At 43.1% G+C, this 5,355-nt stretch overlaps 1 pseudogene; it reads left to right on the top strand.

The window, feature by feature from the left end:
- Positions 1-5,117, top strand: part of LOC119273315 — a 7,140-nt pseudogene extending 2,023 nt beyond the window's left edge.
- Positions 5,118-5,355: the final 238 nt, after the last annotated feature.

The following is a 5,355-nucleotide window of genomic DNA, read 5'->3' on the forward strand; positions in this document are numbered from 1 at the left end:
CCGGCGCCTCTGGTGCCCGCGCACTACAAGAAATATGTCAACTAGTGACCTTCTGTCAGTGACCCTGGAAGAATTGGTCATAGATCTATGACCATTTCAGACCAATTGGTCAAAAGCTGTTCGGGGGGCTCCAAACCCTAAACTATAACGACCATTTTGGTCAGAAAGGTCATAATTTCCTTACATGAAATGGTCATAAAGTAGATAGCACTGATCTGCTACCTTATTTCTAGCTGATCATGACTAATATAGATGGTCATAACCTTGTAAATTGTGGTGGGTTGCTATGACTAGGCGTCACCTCATCAGTTTTGCCTATGTGTCATGTCCATGTGGCAGTTTTTGCCCTAGGTTGTGAAGCAACCTATATTTCTGTCATTCCCAAAATTTCCAAAAAAATCTCATAAATTCTTTGGGTCATATCTTCATCAAATATGTAAAAATCCTTCCTTTCCTAGTTCAAAACTAATTCAACAATATTCATTTTCCTATTCTGTTCACAGCAGCACTTTATGAAGGAAGTGTTATTTATATATTCTTGATTGCCCTCAGAATTTTTCGGCACTCTTTCCTATCCAAATCATTACCGCATGACCAAATTCAGCTCCATTTGCCTAGCAAATCTTCCTCGGCAAATTTCCAAAGTTTTTGTCCACCTAGAAGCATTGTGAAGGAAGTACCTTTTTTATATCTCGAAATGACATGAAATTTATACAGTTCCTTCATATGACCAAATTATCACCCTCCTTAAAATTGCAGCTCAGTCAAATCATCTATGTGAGCCCAGGTTCAATTTATATTTTATGGCCAAATTGGCACGTTGCAAAGCAAGTGTTATATAGACCCCTCCTATTACCCTCAAACTTTTCGGGCACTCTTCCATACCCAAACCATTGCCACATGATAATATTCAGCTCAATTTTCCTAGTAAATCTTTCTCAGGAAATTTCTAAAGTTTCTACCACGAGAGAAGCTTTGTGAAGTAAGTACTAGCTAGGCTTACCCAAATGATCTAAAAATTTACCAGCGCATGACCATACCTATGTAACTTACCTACACCAATTTTTAGCTCATTTCATTCATCCAATCTCTCTCACTAGTTTTCCCAAGTTTTTGTCCATAGAAGAGCATTGTGAAGGAAGTACCACTTTGGCATGTCCAAATGGTATCAATTTTCTACAAAGCTTTCCTATGCCCAAATAACCATACTCCATCAAATTTCAGCTCAATCCATTCATTATTTTGAGCCCAGCTTCAACATTTATATTTTTGTCCAGCGTGGTACTTTGCAAAGCAAGTACCACCTAGGATCCTCCTTTTGAGCATCGATCGGTCTCCTCGTGAGAATCTTATGTTGTGATTTTCTTCCTAGAACCTACCTGGGGAGTGCCCAACCCACTAGACATGCCTAGGCTGCCCAGAACACATGGCAACGCCACGGTTACGCGGTGACCACGCGGCGGGCATGCGAGTTTACGCGCTCTAGAGTTGGGGGCCTCGGCCACCGCCCAAACCTCGACGTATCGCCACCAAACCATGTATTTATGATTAAATAGGTACTTATGTACCTAGAAATGATTTTTGGAAAAAATAAATAGTAAACTATGAGGCAGCTGCAGTTCAAATTTAACCCGCTTCCAACTGAATCAGCGAGAATTTGTCTTTTTCACCAGAGGTGGATCAAAACTTTTGACACCCAACCATTTTGTCAATTGTGCATTAAATATAGCCTAGTATTTTAGAAAATTGATTTGGTCCAATTTTGCAACAAATATATGGTAGGCCCTTCACAAAAAAAAACTCATTTTGGGCACTCGAAAATGGAAAACGAATTTTCCGTGCAAAGAAAATGAAAACTCCCTTAGGCAACATTGTTTGGAATTCCAAGATGCACCCTTGTGCACAATATGTGATTATTTGAACAAACTATGCCATGAATGTGGCCATAAGATTGATCATTTGGCTTGAAAACCATTGACCTCCATACGTGATAGCTCATTTTTGAGAACACTTTTTTTAAATAATTACCGAATTACAAGTTTGTTATTTTTCCTGGGAACTTGGCCACATATAATGAAACAATGCGAAGGTTTCCCAATTTTTTGATTTTTTTTGAATTTTTTATGCCCGTTTCAAAATGCGGTCAAAACGGCGGGAACGACCGTTCCTAGCTAGTGGTTGAATCTTGGAATTTTTGGGTGTTTCTCTGATTAAATAGATACTTATGTACCTAGAAATGATTTTTGGAAAAAATAAAGAGCAAACTATGAGGCAGCTGCAGTTTAAATTTGACCCGCTTCTAACTGAATCGGCGGAAATTTGTCTTTTTCACGAGAGGTGGATCAAAACTTTTTACACCCAACCATTTGATCAATTGTGCATTAAATATGGCCTAGTATTTTATAAAATTGATTTGGTCCAATTTTGCAATAATTATTTGGTAGGTTCTTCACAAAAAAACCTCATTTGGAGCACTCGGAAAATGGAAAATGGCTCTTTTGTGCAATGAAAGTGAAAACTACCCAAAGCAACATTGTTTGGAATTTCAGGATGAACCCTTGTGCACAATATGAGATCATTTGAGAAAACTATGCCATGAATGTGGTCATAAGATTGATCATTTGGCTTGAAAGCCATGAATCTTCACGCATGATAGCTCATTTCTGAGAACAATTTTTTAAAATAATTTCCGTATTACAAGTTTATTATTTTTCCTGGAAACTTGGTCATATATAATGACCCAATGCGAAGGTTTTCCAATTTTTTGATTTTTTCCGAATTTTTTATGCCCGTTTCAAAATGCGGTCAAAACGGCGGGCTTGACCGTTCCTAGCTAGTGGTTGAATCTTGGAAAACTTTTGATGTTTCTCTGATTAAATAGATACTTATGTACCTAGAAATGATTTTTGGAAAAAATAAAGAGCAAAATAAAAGGCACTGCAGTTCAAATTTGACCCGCTTCCAACTGAATCGGCGGAAATTTGTCTTTTTCACCAGAGGTGGATCAAAACTTTTTACACGCAACCATTTGGTCAATTGTGCATTAAATATGGCCTAGTTTTTTTATAAAATTGATTTGGTCCAATTTTGCAACAAATATATGGTAGGTCCTTCACAAAAAAACTCATTTCGGGCACTCAGAAAATGGAAAATGAATTTTTCGTGCAAAGAAAATGAAAACTCCCTTAGGCAACATTGTTTGCCATTCCAAGATGCACCCTTGTGCAAAATATGAGATCATTTGAACAAACTCCCTTGATTTGGTTCAATTTTGCAACATAGAATTGTAGGCATTTATTTTTTTCAGAAATTTGGGTCCAAATTTTGGATATTTGAGCGCGCGCCAGCCAACCAATGAGAAGCGAGGAACCACGTCCACGCGGATCACCAAGTTGGAAACGATCTGAGCCATCCATCACGCGCCCATCCAACGGTGGATCTTCTCCTGAAAGACCAAAACCCTAACCCACCTACCCACCCACCCTTTCCTTTTGCAGATCCAATCGAGGCTGCCACGTCGTCCTCTCCCTTGTCGCGACCTAGTCTCCGCCACCACCGCCATCCCCACCCACCACCGCCGCCCCCACCCACCGCCGACCTCGTCTCCGCCATCCCCCTCCCCTCGCCTTCATCCGGCGTGCGTGCGTGCGTCCAACCGGCCCCAAAAATGAAGACACGGGGCTTGCTCCTCCTCGTCCCACCCAATCGCCGCCGCCGACCTCCTCCCTCTCCCCCAATCCCAACCCCACCGGCGGCGAGCTCGTCTTCCCGAGGCCCATCCTCTGCCCTCCACCCCACCGCCGGCGCCTTTAGTCTCTCCTTCATCTCCCTACGCTCCAGATCGGGGGGCCGCGGCCGTGCACCCAGATCGAGAGGGGAGGCCGTGTCGCTCCTCGCAGGGGCCACGGCGGCGGGATCCACAACCACGGTGGGTCCGAACCCTAGCCGCCGCAGTGGGTCACCGGCACGACCCCCGCACCTCCGACGGGAAACGGCACCAAGGATCGCTCTACGCGGGCCTTCATCAGCGCCAGCTTCACCTCCGGCATTCATCTGCATCAGGGCAGGTAACCCCGACAATACCCTTTCCTTGTGCTCTCTTGGTGATGCAAAATCCGATTCTTCTTGGCCACTGAAACTCGAGCAGTTCTTCAGTTAGTCAGCATGCACACATTAGAAACAACCTGATTTTGTTCTTGTCCCCTGTATTCGGCGGCGTCGGTTAAGAGACAATGGGTTAATCATGCCAAGCAAGACACTTGCATCCATCCAACCGTGAGGGCTAGCTTGATACAAGCGCATCCATAATATAAGAGGATGTTTATGATTCCTGTATGGAGGCACTCTGAACATTTTTTTGTTTGCACAATAATAATACTGAATTTGTGTGATCTGTCTGATTGCTTATGCTTCTGGCAGATGAGCGATTTTATTTGATAGATGGATTGTTACTTGCCTAGTGAACTGTAAACTATTTTTGAAAGATCTCCACAATCAATTGATTTCTAGTTGCTGCAAAATGGAAGCATGGTAGAAATTAAAAAAATTGTGTGATTGCACCTGATAGCAAAGCAGTACTACTTGCAGGCGTTACGTTTTTTGATCCCCCTTGTTTCCTGCTGTGTGTACTGAGAAAGTTTGTTTTTGCAGCTAAGAGGGCATGGGCCTCGACCTCCACGGACAGTGGCCAGATCGAGCGGAGCTTCCCTTCCTCTGCCTGGCGGGGCAAGGACAAGGACAAGCAGCAACATCATCGCATCATCAAGGTTCGATCCCCCTTGTTGCAATCCCTCCCTCCCTCATGCTGAATTGATGTTGAATTCAAGCCAAGGTACCCGTGATTAACCTCTGGGTAATAATGCTCTGAATGTTGTTTGCTACTGTTACACTATCTTGTTGATTTCTTTTAACAATCATACCTAGCTAAAATCTTCTTGTCCACAACAACCCTCATCCTCTTCATGCTGGCTCGACTGCCTCTGATTCTTCCTGTTTGCTGCCTTGCCTTGAAGATGCGGCAGCTCAAGGGCGAGGTCGACATCTTCTCCAGGGCCGACGGGTCAGCGCTGTTCGAGATGGGCAACACCAGGGTCATCGCCGCCGTCTACGGCCCCTGAGAGGTAATCGCTTTTTCTTTGCACACCAACTCTTCTATTCGATGCCATGGCTGTTAGGGCTTTGGCTCCCGGGAGGTCTCTAGTTAATGATCGGTATTGAGAGATTTTGGTGGTTACTTATGTTTATTTTGTATCACATTGAAAAAGAAAATGCACAATGAGCTTACCTTTGTATATCAGGATTTTTTCTTCATCGGTTATTGGTATTTGGCTTCTATATGCTAATTAAACCTGATCA

Source organism: Triticum dicoccoides, chromosome 3A (assembly GCF_002162155.2).
Source record: "Triticum dicoccoides isolate Atlit2015 ecotype Zavitan chromosome 3A, WEW_v2.0, whole genome shotgun sequence".
Lineage (NCBI taxonomy): Eukaryota > Viridiplantae > Streptophyta > Magnoliopsida > Poales > Poaceae > Triticum > Triticum dicoccoides.